General features: G+C 37.8%; 1 pseudogene; it reads left to right on the forward strand.

Annotated features, from left to right (window-relative positions):
• Nucleotides 1-3,632: 3,632 nt before the first annotated feature.
• LOC114033864 lies at nucleotides 3,633-3,978 on the forward strand (annotated as a pseudogene).
• The last annotated feature ends 12,289 nt before the right edge of the window (nucleotides 3,979-16,267 follow it).

Raw genomic sequence — 16,267 nt, forward strand, 5'->3', positions numbered from 1 at the left:
CAACATACCAAAATTTTGGTGATGTGGCCAAAGCAATTCTTAGGGGGAAATTTTTATCTTAAAGGGGAGATTCATAAAATTAGAGGGAAAATCAAATAAATAAAATAGGAGCTGGTGTTTTTGGAAGGGAAATGAAATAAATCGTTAGCTAATTTGATTTTTAAAGATGAAAAAATCAAAAAGGAAAAAATTCACAACAAAAAAGTAATTATTAAAAATTATTTTGCCCAATAAAAATAATAACCTAAATGATGTGGATGGATATTTACAAATATACATAATAATTAACAAGATAAGAAATAGAGAATTTAGGTAACCCAATCACAGAAAAAGAAATGCAACAATTCATAAATGAGCTCCCAAAGAAAAAATTCCAGATGGATTTTTAAAAAGTCTATCAAACATTGAAGAAATAATTAATACCAATATTAGATAAACTGTTGGAAAAATAGGAGATTAATGAGTCCTATCAAATTCCTTTAATGATAACCTATGATTAGGTCTTGATATCTAAATCAGAGAGGGTCAAAACATAAAGAAAATGTAGGCTATTTTATCTAATGAATATAACACAAAAAAAGTATGAGTAAAATATTATAAAGGAAACTAGAGCAACATATCACAAAAACATTATACACTATTGCCAGTTTGAATTCATACCAGAAATTCAGGTTAGATTAATATTAGGAAAACTATTAATTGTCAGTAGTATCAATTATGTTAATGGCAATAAAATCATACTATAAATCAATGCATAGAAAGTGTTTAACAAGATGCAATATTTTTTGAAGATCAGGAAAAGATAAGGATAAAGTAACTTTTCCTCAATATGATGAATAAAACCAGGATATTCATTAGCACCACTAGGTGGCACAATGAATAGAGCACTGGACACAAGAGCACTGGACACAAGACCACCTGAGTCTAGTTTCAGACATTTAAATGATCATTACCTTGAGTAAGTCACTTAATCTCTGCCTTGGTTTCCTCATAGGTAAAAATCAGGATAATAATGGCACCAACCTTCCAGGGTTGTTTTGAGGATAAAATGAGATTATATTTGTAAAGCACTTTATAAATCTTAAATGTGCTATGTAGTATTACCATTATTATTATTATTCTAGCTATTGCTGTTTGGTATAATGCTAGAAATGCTTTTTGTTGTTGGTTTTTTTCTAGTCATTTCAGTTGTGTCTGACTCTTTGTGACCCCATTACGGGTTGTCTTGGCAGAGATACAGGAGTGCTTTGCCATTTTTTTCTCTAGATCATTTTACAGATGAGGAACTGAGGCAAAGAAGGTTAAGTGACTCACCTAGGATTAGGATCACACATAACACCACTGAAAAACAACTGAACAGCAACAATGACATAGGTATATCAGTGAATGTATTAGCTATCCAATATACACAAACGAACAGGCATAGTAGCCTAGTGCTTGAGTGAAAGCTCACTATTTGACAAAATACTTCTGGAAAAACTGGAAAGCTGTATGGCAAAAATTTGATATGGATACAAATGTCTCCTGTCAGACCAAGATAAGTTCCAAAGAGCTACTAAGATATAAAATGTGACATCATAAAAAAATTAGATGAACAAGGAAAAAGTTAACTCAGATTAGAAAAGATTACATAAAAAGGAAAATGACAGATGTAGGAAGAACTACGGGGAAACTGCCACAATTAAATATTGCTAGTGGAACTTTGAATTGGTCCAGTCGTCCTGAAAAGCAATTTGTTACTATGCATTAAAAATCACTAAACCCTACATACCCTTTGATCCTGCTATACTACTACTAGGCCTATACTCCCAAAGAGATCAAAGAGGAAATAGATGCATATGTACAAAAATATTTGTAGCAGCTTTTTTTTTATAGTATCAAAAGAACTAGAAACAAAGGTAGTGTCCATCTATTGGGAAATGGCTAAACAAATTATGGTATATGAATGTAATGAAATATTATGCTATAAAAGTAATGAAATGGACTTACAGAAAAACCTGGAAAGGTTTTCTCCAGTGAGGAGAAGAATGCCTTGATAACTGATAAAAGGAAGGTGAGCAGAACAAAATATTGCAGTTTGTTTTGTTTGACTGCAAATATTGGTTACCAGGGTGTTTTTTTTTTCTATTTTTTTCAGTGGTTGAGGGAGGTAGTCTCACCCTCACCCCCCCCAAATGAAAAGAGAGCAGAAGGAATCACAGATAGCCTTTGAAAGTTACATGTTGGGGGGTTGGGGGCAGAGCCAAGATGGTGGAGAAAAGCCAGGGACTTGCCTGAGCTCTCCCAAATTCCCCTCCAAATACGTTTAAAATTTTGTCTCAAAATGAATTCTGGAGTGGCAGAACACACAAAAGGATGAGGTACAACAATTTTCCAGCCCAAGACAATTTAGACAATCGGCAAGAAAGGTCTGTTGCACCATGGTTAAACTGGAGCACAGTCCAGTGAGGGCTGTGCCAGCACAGAGCAGGCCACAACAGATGACGAGCAGGCGTTGGAAGTAATTAAATCAGCAGTGACAGTGGCCACTTCTGGAGCTCTCAGCCCACAGACAGTGAGGGGGTCGGACAACTGATCAGAAGGAGATTAATGGGGTCCTTTGCTGGCACTGGGGGCACGACTCTGTTGCATTGCCCATAGGATATGGGTCACAGTCCCAGGACAAGGAAGAGCACTAGCACACTGGAGCTTGCAGCAAAAGGGGAACTGGGACCCTGGACACAGTTTCAGGACAGAAAAGAGTGCTTATGGTCACTCACAGACCAGAGCACAGTCCAGGAGAGTATAAACACACCTCTCCTTAGATCATACCACCTTAGAAGAATTGACAGCTTACAGACTCCCAGAACCAGCTCTGAAAATAGCTGCACAAAACTCCTAAAGCTTGGGAAAGTGTGCCCTCCACCCCAGAAGCAGAACCCAACTTTAGCATAGAGTTAAAAATCAAGAAATAGGCTGGGAAACAACAGAAAAAGACCCTGACTACAGAAGGGTTTCTGTGACGACAAGTAAGCTCAACACACTCAGAAGAAGACAAATTCAAAACTGCTACATCCAAAGCCTCAAAGAATAATATGAATTTGTCACACTCCATGGACAAACTCAAAAAGGATTTTAAAAAGCAAGTAAGTGAGGTAGAGGAAAAATTTGGAAGAGAAGTGAGAGTGATGCAAGAAAGTCATGAAAAAAAAGTCAAATTAGTAAAGGAGGCACAAAAAAATACTGAAAGAAAATAATACCTTAAAAACAGATTAGGCCAAATGGTAAAAGAGGCACAAGAATCAAATGAGGAGAAGATTGCCTTGAAAAGCAGACTTGGCCAAATGGAAAAAGCTGCACAAAAAGGCACTGAAGAATAGAACTCTTTAAAATGTAGAATTTCATAAATGGAGAAGGAGGTACAAAAGCTCATTGAAGAAGATAATTCCTTAAAAATTAGAATTGGGAGGTGAGCAGAGGGGCCGACTGGGGAATCCGCACCATCCGCGGCTCAGATCGGTTCCCACCCCATTCCCAAAGGCAGCCTGAAGGAAGGGACAGGGCTCTTGGGGTCTCAGATCTAGGGAGGCGAGTGGGTGTCCAGGAGGCCTCAAGGAGCTCTCAGTGATTACTCTGTCTCCCTCTACAGTGCTGCAGCCATGGCCATCTGATACCCCATGGCTGTAGGCCTCAACAAGGGCCACAAAGTTACCAAAAACGTTTCCAAGCTGTGACACTGCCGCCGTCGTGGGCGTTTGACTAAACACACTAAGTTTGTGAGAGAGATGATCTGGGAGGTGTGTGGATTTGCCCCTGACGATAAGCGGGCCATGGAATTGTTAAAGGTCTCTAAGGATAAGCAAGCCCTTAAGTTCATCACAAAAAGGGTGGGAACTCACATCTGGGCCAAGAGGAAGAGAGAGGAGTTCAGCAACGTCCTAGCTGCCATGAGGAAGGCTGCTGTCAAGAAAGATTAAGCTGGACCCTGCCAACCTTCCCCACTTATCCAATACAGATTTGACAAATTAAAAAAAAAATTAGAATTGGGCAAGTGGAAGCTAATGACTATGAGATATCAAGAAACAATAAAACAAAATTAAAAGAATGGAAAAAGAGAAGAAAATGTGAAATATCTCAATGGAAAAACAACTATCCTGGAATATAGATTCAGGAGAGAGAATTTAAAAATTATTGGACTACTTGAAATCTTTTGAGAAATTGTCAAGGAAAACTGCCCTGATGTTCTAAAACCAGAGGGTAAAATAGAAATTGAAAGAATCCACCAATCACCTCTTGAAAGAGATCCCAGGATGAAAACTGCCAAGAATATTATAGCCAAATTCCAGAGCTCCCAGGTCAAGGAGAAAATATTGCAAGCAGCTAGGGAAAAAACAGTTCACATATTATGGAGCCACAGTCAGAATAATGCAGGATCTATCAGTTTCTACATTCAAGGATCAGAGGCCTGAGAATATGATATTTTGGAAGGCATAGGAGCTAGGATTACAATCAAGAATCACCTACTTAGTAAAACTGAGTATAATCTTTCAGGGAAAAAAGAGATATTCAATGAAATAGAGGACTTTCAAGCACTCCTGATGAAAAGACCAAAGCTGAATAGAAGTTTTTATTTTCAAATATAAAACTCAAGAGAAGCATAAAAAGGTAAACAGGAAAGAGAAATCATAAGGGTTTCAGTAAGGTTAAATTGTTTACATTCCTACATGGGAAAATGATACTTGTAGTTCCTAAAAACTTTATCACTGCTAGGGCAGATAAAATACATGGACAGAGGGCATGAATATGAGTTGAATATGATGGGATAATTATCTAAAAAAACTAAAGGGTAAGAAAGAGGAATGCACAGGGAGAAGGGGAAAGGGAGAGGTAGAATAGGGCAAATTATCTCACATAAAAGAGGCACAAAAGAGCTTTTACAGCGGAGGGGAAGATGGGGGAGGTGGAAGAGAAGAACAAATGAACCTTACTCTCATCAGAATTTGTTCAAAGAGGGAATAGCATACATGCTCAGATGGTTATAGAAATCTATATTGCCCTACAAGACAGTAGGAGGGGAAGGGGATAAAAGGGGTGGGGGGATAGAAGGGAAGGAGGATTGGGGTAGGTAAAAGACTGTGTATGATATCCTGGTTCTGCTCATTTCACTTTGCATCAGTATATGTCTTTCCAGTTTTTTCTGAGAGCATCCTACTCCTCATTTCTTACAGCATAATAGTATTCCATCACAATCATATACCACAACTTGTTCAGCCATTCCCCAATTGATGGACATCCTCTCAGTTCCCAATTCTTTGCCACCATTAAAAGAGCTGCTATAATTTTTTTTTACACTTAAGTCCTTTTTTTTTTTTTTAAACCTTTGGGATACATATATAGTAGTGGTATTACCTGGTCAAAGGGTATGCATGGTTTTGTAGCCTTTTGGGCATAGTTCAAATTTCTCTATAGCATGGTTGAATTAGTCTACAATTTCATCAACAATGCATGCATTAATGTCTGTTTTACCACATCCACTCCAACATTTGTCATTTTCCTTTTCTGTCATTAGTCAATTTGGTAGTTGTGGGGTGGTAGCTCAGAGTTGTTTAATTTTAATTTCTTTAATCAGTAGTGATTTAGAGCATTTTTTCATATGACTATAGATAGCTTTGATTACTTTGCAATGTATAACCTATATAAAAATTGCTTGCCTTCTTGATGGGGGGGGTGGAGAGTGGGAGGGGGGTGGAGGGAGAGAATCTGTAACTCCAAAAATTTTTTAAATGATTGTTAAAGGTTAGTTTTGCATGTAATTGGGGGAAGATAAAAATATTAAATCACAAAAGTTAAATGTTGATTGCAATTTTTATCTTTAATGAAATTTGCAATATTAGGCAATAACAAATAAACAGATAATACCTATTGTAAGATGAGTAAATACATCTTACAAGTGTGTAACTTTTTCAAATGCATGTAATTGTTATTTTGATTAGTTTATATGAAATTTTTAATAAAAAACATTTTTGAAAGTTAGATGTTAAAGTTACTATGTACTTAGAAAAGCAAACTCTATATGATACTTGAATTTTCACAAGTAATCTTTACCTTCCATTCTAAAATGTATTTGTAAATGCTTATCTTATTTGCTGTTTGCTAAGTTCAAAGTTTCATTGTACCATGTAATTTTTCCGAGAGATACAATTCCTGCCCTTTAGGAGCTTATAGTCCAATTATTGAGGCAACATTAAAGCACATGAAAAGTTAAATGGCTATAAATTATTGAAGTTTAAATTAATAGAATATTAGGGCTAGAAAAGGCCTTAGAGAGCATCTATTTGAATCCTCTCATTTTATAGTCGAGGAAACTGAGGCCCAGAAAGGTATAATTTCATGTCCAGAATCACACAGCTAGTAAGGTGTAGATCCAGAACTCAAGTCTGGTTCTTTCAAAAAGTCCAGTGCTCTTTACACAACAGCTTTAACAAAGTAAAATGTCAAGATGTTAATCACCTCTCCCTGGGCTAGTCATGGAAGGCTTAAAGAAGGAGATTTTGATCTAGGTCTTGAAAGATGTAAGATTTGGATGAGCCAAGGAGGTGAGGAGGAGAAAGGGTTTTAGGAAGGCAAGGGAGCATGAATTAAAGCAGAGGTAATAAAAATACAAAACATATGTGGTCAAAGCAAATAGACCAATTTGTCTAAAAAACTGGGTGCCAGTAGTAGATAAGACTGGAAAGGGTAGGTAGGGACAGAATATGGAGAATTTTGAATGGCAGACTAATATGTTTGTTTTTGTTCTGAAAGCGATGGAGAATTATTCAGGGTTTTTGAGAAAGGATACAAGAAAATTGACCTTCCAGTATCATACAGGAAAAACTGAAATAGGAGTAAACTGGAGGCAAGGAAATGGCGTGAAAAAACTGAAAATGCCTTGGTTAAATGGATGCCATGTATTATGTTAGTATTTAATTGGTCAGGGTGGGTGATGGAGGAAAACAGAGAAAGTCTATGACAAAGAAGAAAATCAAAAAGATCCCCAAACAGGATGTTACAAATTGTGGTTTTGATTTTAGTTAGAAGTAAATGGGAGAATTGGACACAGTTTTATTGTGGATAGCAAAAATAATCATTCCCTTTCTTTTTCATCATACAGACATAGCCTAACATGGGTACCAGCTTGCCATCTTAGGTTCCTGCATGTTCTTTCCCATCTAAAACTCAACCATAGAGGCTGAAAAGTTCCCTATTGTCTAATGTATTATCACAGTCATGTTTGAATTTCAGATGAAAAGTAAAAAAAGTTACTTGAACATGATCACACAACTAATCAATAGTGGAGTTAGAAGGTGATATAGGTCTTCTAGCTCCAAGTCCAGAGCATCGTCACTTCCTTTTACTCTATCCCCCAGGCATTATTATCTGTGTTATTTGCTAGTTCTTGAGTCATATTTTAATTTGATAATATCTTTGAAATTATAACTTTTTTTAATACTTCATGGTTTGCAAAAGGTTTTACATCTATTATCCCATTTTATTTTCAAAACAGCCCTGTGAAGTAGGTGATATTACTATCACCATTTTACAAATAAGGAAATTTGGAGTGAGAGATTAAGTGACCTTCCCAGGGTTACACAGAGAGTAAATGTCTGAGGCAGGGTTTAAATTAAATTCTTCCTTACTCCAAATTCATCATTCTATCAACTCCAGATTTTCACCTTGGTGCCTCAGCTTGATCATAGATTTGTTTTTGTTGTTCTGTTGGTTATAAGATTTGATACCCAAGGAAATTCCCCAGATTCTAATTATGGTGGGCACCATTCTGGGCCTGCTGGCATCCTCATAAAATTGTGTGGCAATAATAACTAAGCTAAGCTTGCAGAAAGCAAGATGGAACCAGGAAAGGCAGGTGCTGAGTAGGGGTCACCTCACACTAATGGCTAACCTTGGATTGGTAGGGTAAGGCCATGTCAGCTCATGGGAAGGAACAACCTACATGAGGGCCTAAAAGCCACAGTCTTGCCATTATTATGGTGGCTTCTCTGACCTGACAGAGACAAGTTCCCTCTGCGTTGCTGCCACCCAAGATTCAGAAATGCATTTTCACTAGGGAAATAAGGCCCAGGGAGTTGCCCTCAACTGTCATGTATGTTTGGTAGGTGTTTTGTTTGGATCTTCTAATTAATCACGACTGGTATTTAGGCTCTTAAGTTCTGATTGCAGGAGATCACCATGCCTAGTTCAGGACATTGGTATTCCTGTGTTTAAAAGGAGTTGTGGGATTGATTTTTACAAGCCTTCCCTCCATCTTGGTCCAAATAGCTCCAAAGTTACATTTCCCAGGGCTAGTGGAAAAGTAGCATTATAAAATGGAATGGATAATGGATTTGTAGTTAGAATTTAGTTTAATTTAATAAATATCGATTAAGGGAGAAGCAACATGACCTAGTGTCATCCCTGAAGTCAAGAAGACCTGTTCCATCTCTCACACATACTGACTCTGAGACCCTAGACAAGAAACTTTACTTCTCAATGCTCTAGGGCCAGGCAGTTCTCTAATAAGACAGAAAGTGTTAGAGAATACCAACCTCCATTAATAGATGTAGCTCTCTCAACCAGGAGTTGACCATACCAATTAAATTACAGGATCAGGGCCTATCCTATCATAAATGTCTACCATGTGTAAGGTACTCTCCTAGGTGCTGGGGATACAAAGTAAAAAATCAGCCCCTGACCCTAGAAGAGGGTTCTGATCCTAACTCTTGTCACTTACTAGCCAGTTGATCATGGAGAAATCACTTGGCTTCTCCATGACTCAGAAACACAAAGATTTCCCAGTCTTTGAAATAAAGATATATTATCACTACCTTTCTTCTCAGATCATTCTGAGGAAAGCATTTTACAAAATATTTTATAAATGTAAACTCTTGAGAGTTCTAGTGCTACTTAATTCTATTATAGAAATCTCTCCTTCTCCTTGTCTTCATTTTCTAGGTCAAATCTTTTATGGAACACCTTCATAACACAGTGGTAGATACTGAAGAATTAGACTTTTCCTCGGGGAGGAAGGCTGTGGTTAGCTCTGCTGTTTAGAAGGATTATAGTAGATTTAGAATTTGAGGAACTTTTGAGATCAAGGCCAACCCCCTCATTTTACAGACCAAGAACCTGAGTCTCAGAAGGGTTGAGTGACTTTTCCTCTTCTACACAGGTAATGATTGTGAGAGGCAGGATCTGAATACTGTTCTTCCTGATTACAAGGCCAGTATTGTATCCATCAGGCCACAATACACATGATTCCCTTTCAATGCTAAATCACACTTTCTTTGGATCTGGTTTATCTCACATATCTCTGTCCTTTCTCTCTCCCCAGAAATTGATCACAGAGATTTTCTTTGAAAAAACATGGGAACAAGATGAAGTGAGAACATGCCAAGTTCTGTAGCTATCTTTCTGCATTGAAACCCATCATTAAATACCCAAAGGCTTCAAAGCAGCACTTGGAAAAATAAGTGGGTAAAGTGAATCTAGCTATAATACCAGGCGCTTCACAGGGTATAATAAAGTTCAATTAATTAGTGTTTATAAGCTTCTGTGAGATCATTGGATAAATAGCGGGGTGTAATAACCATTTTGTTGTTGCTATATGAAATGTGTTATTATATTAAAACTCCTCATGAAGGTAGCTGAAAACATCAAAGTTAAATAGCAAAGCACATTAAAAAAATAATAAAGGTATGGAAAACCTCAGCACCTTTCAGCCAATGCCTCACCAAGCTTAGCAAATTTGTGATTGTCCATTAGAGCATCTTTTTTCAAATTTTTTTAATGAATGTGGAAACTGGGAAACAAAGGGATCAAAACTACACCTGAGAATAAAAGCATCCTCCTTGGACTGTGTTCCTGTTACGGTCTAGAAAGTGTCTCTAAAGAACCATGGCTTGAGAAGCATCATGGAGTAAATAAAGAGAATTCTGATGTTGGAATGAAGAAGAAAGGCTCCATTCTGTTTCAGACTGCTCCTCGCTGTGTGACCCTGGTCAAGTCACTTCTCTGGTCTTATTTTCCTCCTTTGTTCAAATGAAGAGGTGTTAAACTTGGTGACCTCCAAGGTCCCTTCAAACTCTAAATCACTGATCCTGTTAGGCAGCGAGGAGGAGCTGGGACTGAAGTCAGAAAGAACTGAGTTCAAATCAGATAACTTAACTAGTTGTGTGACCCTGGGACAAGTCACTTAACCTCTGTTTGTTTCCTCATCTGTAAAAATGGGGGTAATGATGGCACCTACCTCCCAGAGTTGTTTTGAGGATCAAGTGAGACAATAATCGTAAAGTACTCAGCGTGATGTCTGGTACACAGTAAACATTATATAAATGTTAGTTGTCATCGTCGTCGTTGTCGTTGTTTTCTTCTGATTCTAGTGGTAGAAAGACCCACCAAATGAGGAAAGGAGGAAACAATTTGTAGCTGTTGTGAGCTGCAGCTGATGACTGAAGTAGATGGTTTCTTGGCAAAACTATTATTAGGCTTTTGCCCTTAAACCAGTTCTCCCTGTTGCCAAATGCTTAGCTAACCAAGAAGCCTCAAAAGTCACTGAAACTGCTAACATAGAGATGAAATCAATACCAATGTTCACATGTTTTGTTTTGTTTTTTCTATGAAATCTGGGATCAGAAAGATCTCTCGGTTTTAGAACATTCTAAACCTGATCTTCCCTTTCTACAAACCTGCAATAAAAATTAGATTTATATAGCATTTTCTGGTTTGCAAAGTGTGGTGCCTCATGGTATCATGGTAACCCCTCAAGGCAGACTCTGCTTCTCCATTTTACCCAACCGGAGACCAAGGATGAGAGAGGTTAAATGGTTTGTCCAGGGTCACACAGCTTGTAAGTGGCAGAGGTGGGATTGCTCATTCCCAAGTTCTATTCACAATCACTACAACATGGTGCCTCCTTCATTTATTCAGCAAATATCAAGTACTATAATATTAGTAGTAGATAAAGCAGCAGATAGAGTCCTGGGCCTAGAGGCAGGAAGACACATCTTCCTGAGTTCAAGTCTGGCCTCAGACACTTAATAGCTGTGTGACCCTCGGCAAGTCACTTAACCCTGTTTGCTTCAGTTTCCTCATCTGTAAAATGATCTGGAGAAGGAAATGGCAAACCACTCTAACATCTTTGTTAAGAACACCCCAAATGGGGTTACAAAGCATTAAAAATGACTGAATTAACAATAGTAATAGTGTAGGCTTTCGAAACTATTAAAAATTTTCTACATGACATTTTAAGGTAGAAGTTGTCTTCATTGTATGACTGCTATAAAACAGTTCTGCAAAAAAAAAAAATATAATCCTTGCTACAAAAATTGTGCATCTCGCCTCCTGTGAAGGCAGCTAGGTGGCACAGTGGATAGATTGTCAAGCCTGAAGTCAGGAAGAACTGAGTTCAAATCCAGTCTTAGACACTTACTAGCTTTGTGACCCTGGTCAATTCACTTTAAAAAAAAATCTGTTTGCCTCAGTTTCTTCAACTGTAAAATGGGGATAACAACAATGCCTATCACATTTGTGAGGATCAAATGAGACAATATTTGTAAAGCGCTTGGCACATAGGTGCTTAATAAATGCTTATTTTCTTCCCTGCCCTTGTCCTCCCTTCCCACAGCCAAAAATAAAGGTAGTTATAGTAATTCAAGATAGACAGCAGCACATTAACATACTCTTGAATTACCCTGTACAAATGTCCTTTTCTACAGAGTTTTTCAAGTGAAATGAAAGCTTTCTGTGTTTTGTTGACAAAGGTTTGGAGCCAGTGAACAGAAAGCTCAGCTAACTCTCTGATTATAAGATTATAAGGCTGTATGTGGAAATCTAGGAGAAAGTGAAGAAAAGCTATTCTCTGGCACTGAAGATTTTTGCTCCAACTTGAGCTTCAAGAGAGATTTACATATTTGAATGATTGGCATAATTTCTTTACAAGGGTTGCCATGGCCGAAGGATTCATTCATCACCTACTAGCCAACCTCTTCATGATGAGCATCTCCATCCTTAGCTAGGCTGGTCCAAGGATAGCAGATGGATTGTCCTGAAAGGCTTTCCCACACGGTAGAACATGCCAGAATTTATGTTCTGCTGCCATAGCCTTTGAGACCCCAGGGTCACCTCCAGACCATAGTGAGGCATGGGAATATCTTTCATTATTTACTTCAATAGAACTCAGATTGTACAAATCAGGAAAAGAAAGAAACTGATCATATAAAAGAATATAGAAAAGCCACTTAAATTATTTTTCTACTGCATTTATACATACTTTGAAGACATTTAGACCATTGTTTCCATTTCTTTTGACTGTCACTGTTTTCAGTATTGTCAAATCTGTCAAACTTTTATACATGGTCAGTTGTACTGAATTTTTACTAGACTCATATGGAAAAATGGTGTTGATTTTAAGCATGCTCAGCATTTTAAGAAATTCTTATGTGTGATTTCCCTTAATGACAAAAACATTGTCCCATCCTCATAGTAAGAAGCCACAGGACTATTTTAAGACCTTACTAATCTTTTTGAGAAGTATCTTAATTGTGTGGTTAGACAGTCCTTTTTCTGCTTATGGAATATTTCAGTTGTTATGTCCCTTTTTTCCCTTTGTTAGACCTCAAGATACATGATACATGAATTTGTTTCCTCAAAACTATGTGCTGGTAACCCCTTTTGGTTTGTTGATACAATAAGGTTTTCCATAAACCTTTGCTTAAAATTCTAACACTGTGAGCACACGTCTCCAAACTTAAGTGGAATAGTATTTTCTCAGAGACAAATCTAACACTGAAATTCTACCCACTCTACCACAACTTTGATTTTTTGGGGTGAACATAACTCTTTTATGTTTAGAAGTTAGTTTGTCCTTGTTGTTGAGTTGTTTCGATCACATCCAACTCTTTGTGACCCCATTTGGGATTTTCTTGGCAAAGATACTGGACTGGTTTGACATTTCCTTCAACAGCTCATTTTACAGATGAGTAAACTGAGGGAAACAGGGTTAAGTGACTTGCCCAGGCTCACATAGCTAATAAGTGTCTGAGGCCTGATTTGAACTCAGGAAGATGAGTTTTCCTGATTCCAAGCCTAGTGCTCTATCCACTGTGCCACCTAGCTGCCTGTTTAGAAGTTTAGTATTTATTATTTTTTCTCTTCAAGTTTTCTTGAGATAAATCTCTTGGTGTTTCTAAAGCTTTTTAGCAATCAATGTAAAGCAAGATATGTTAATGATAGATAGAAATAATGATTGGTGTGCTAAATGTGAACAGGTACCTGTTTGCTAATTGAATTTTGGAGGTTATTATGCACAAGGATGCTTGTGACATTACTCTTGCTTTACACTATTACAAGGCCTTGGTTCCCTCTGTTTCCTTGCACAGTTCCAAACTCAGAGTTGGCTCTGTCTCTTGTTGTAAAACTAATGGGCCTATTCCAGATACTATGGATAGTACTAGTAGCAGGACTTCTGCAAAACCCAGGTACTTTGCTTTCCAGGTGGTGCCTTGATCTGTTCTCTTCTTGTATTCCATATTAGAAGCAATTGACATTTCTGAAAGGGAATTACTCTGGGTAAATAGATCAGGCATTGGTGTTTTGAGGGTTTTGCTAATTTGTTTAAACCCCATGTTTTCTGTTGTCTTTGCCCCTGTCATACCCTGGTATCCATTTCTTCTTATCCTCATTCCCTAGAGAACCCATCAGTCACTTTTAAGATGACTAGCTTTTGATTTCACTCTTTACTATTTCCTTTTTTTTTCCCCCAATCCAATCAGATCCTTAGTCCATCCACGATAGTGAATTCCAGGTCTAGCAACCCTCCGTAGTTACTATGTCTTCATCTAAAGACTATCTTGCTAGATACATGAGTCAAGATTGACATTTTCACTGATTTTGAGATTTTGAAGACACTTCAGTGGCCCCCTAGTCAAATCCACACTCAGAAGGAATCCTCTTTGTATCATAACCGACAAAGGACTAGTCATCTGATTGAAGACTTCCCAAATTGGTGACCCCACATCCTCTTGAAACAGCCTTTTCAGAACAGTTTGAATTGTTAGGAAGCATTTTCCTTATATCAAGTCTAAATTTCCTCATTGTACCTTCTACACTTTGAACCTGGTTTTGCCCTCAGGGCCAAAAAAAGGTCTAATTCCTCTGTAGAATGACTGGTAGCTGTTCAAAGATAGTATTTGAATTCAGCCATCCTGTCCCCTGGTCAGCGAAGTGGAGCAGTGGATAGAGCGGCTAGGCCTGGAATCAAGAGGCCTCCTCTTCCTGAGTTCAAATCAGGCTTCACACTTTTACTAGCTTTGTGACCCTGAGCAAGTCACTTAACCCTTTTTGCCTTACTTTCTTCATTTGTAAAATGAGCTGGAGAAGGAAATAGCAAACCACTCCACTATCTGTTGTCAAGAAAACTTCATATGGGGTCACAAAGAGTTGGAAACGACTAAATAACAACAAAGGTGGCATGGTGGATAAAGAACTGGGATTGGAGTCAGGAAGATCTTTCGAATCCAGCCTAGGATACCTACTAGCTGTATGACCCTGGGCAAGTCACTTAACTTTTGTTTGCATCAGCTTCCTCATCTGCAAAATGGGGATAATAATAGTATCTACTTCCCAAGGTGGTTGTGAGGATCAAATCACATAATAATTGCAAAGTGCTTAGCACACAGGCCTAACACGTAGTAAGTACTTTATAAATGTTATCTGTTATTATATACATTTTTTTTTTGAGGCGATTGGGATTAAGTGACTTACCCAGGGTCACACAGCTAGTAAGTGTCAAGTGCTTGGTCTGAGGCCACATTTGAACTCAGATCCTCCTGACTTCAGGGCCAGTGCTCTATCCACTGCGCCACCTAGCTGCCCCAATATACATTTTTTAAAAGAATCTGTTTCTTGGTGAGTTGTCTTTATTTAGTCTATTCAGATAAATCCTATTCTTGCTTTTCATTAGAATTGCTTCCTATTTTGTGTATAGAATTTCATTCTTGAGTATCTCCCATCCTTTCAGAGTTTGACTTTGCTTATAGAATTTCAGTTTGTGGGATCCTACTTATCTTTCCTCTGAACATTCGGAAACCTTCTTTCCCTAAATTTAGGGAGCATGTCAGACAATGACTGAATTTCCTCCCTTTCTCTTTCCTGAAGTTTAGGAAAGCTGTCATTTCTTAGAATTCCTGTCATTTTTACCCCAGAAATCAATCCCTCTGTGTTAGTGAGAATAATATCCAGAATTTAATTTCTGCTTATTGGTTCTTCCATTTTTTGAAGGCAAATCTATTGTTAGTTGCTCTGATGGCTAGATAATTGAAGTCCCACCATCATTATTATTCATTCCAGGCTTGTGACCTGTTGCCCAAAATCTTCATCTGTTTTCTCTATCTAGGCTGTCTAAAGGATGCTCTAATGATAAAATGATTTGTTTCTCCTTCTGTTTACCTTAACATAAATATATTCCACCCAGGCTTCCCCCTTCCAGTCCTGGATTTCCTCCCGTGAGTGTTCTTTCTTAATTTATAATGCTCTCCCACATCCACTCCCTTTTAACCATCCTTGTTGTACTCATCATTAATCCAAGTCTCAGTGATACCTATGAGATGAAATTTGCCTCCTTGCAGTAGGACTTGGAAGTTTTCTTTTTTGTTGCCTAAACTTTGGACTCATATATGTAAAGACATTTAAGGCCAGGGATTATACTGCTGCTTTCTTTGCATGTGTTCTTCTAGGAATCTCCACCTCTAGTTTTCTTCTTTCATTGTAACTTTGTTTAATAGCGTCTTCCTTGAGGGATATACACAGACAATTTTCTCCTTCCTTTTTGTTTGGTTGTTGTTGGTGGTATTATTGTTGTGTATAAAGCCTTTTTTATTAGATTTGCAGCATACCAGACAAATTGATTTTTTCTCAGCCATTTTTAGGTGTGGTCCATCTCTAGTCAGGAATCTCTCACCCTGCAGAAGTCCAAATCCCATTTTCAGATGCTACCTCCTTAACCTGTTGTTCACTTACCACACAATTTTTTTTTCTTTTCTATATGCTTTGCCTTCAATGGATATCATGAGGAAAATACAACCTGTCATCCTATGGTCTCCAGTTTCTTCCATATGAAATTTCCCAAGATTTTATAACCTTTGGCAATACTTATTTAGGTTCTTTCTGGCAGTATCATTTGTGCTTACCATAAATTAGGAATAGATTTTGATACGACTTGAGAAGTTCTTGATTATGTCTTGAATATATGCTC

Source organism: Vombatus ursinus, unplaced genomic scaffold (genome assembly GCF_900497805.2).
Source record: "Vombatus ursinus unplaced genomic scaffold, bare-nosed wombat genome assembly UNPS02007612.1, whole genome shotgun sequence".
NCBI lineage: Eukaryota > Metazoa > Chordata > Mammalia > Diprotodontia > Vombatidae > Vombatus > Vombatus ursinus.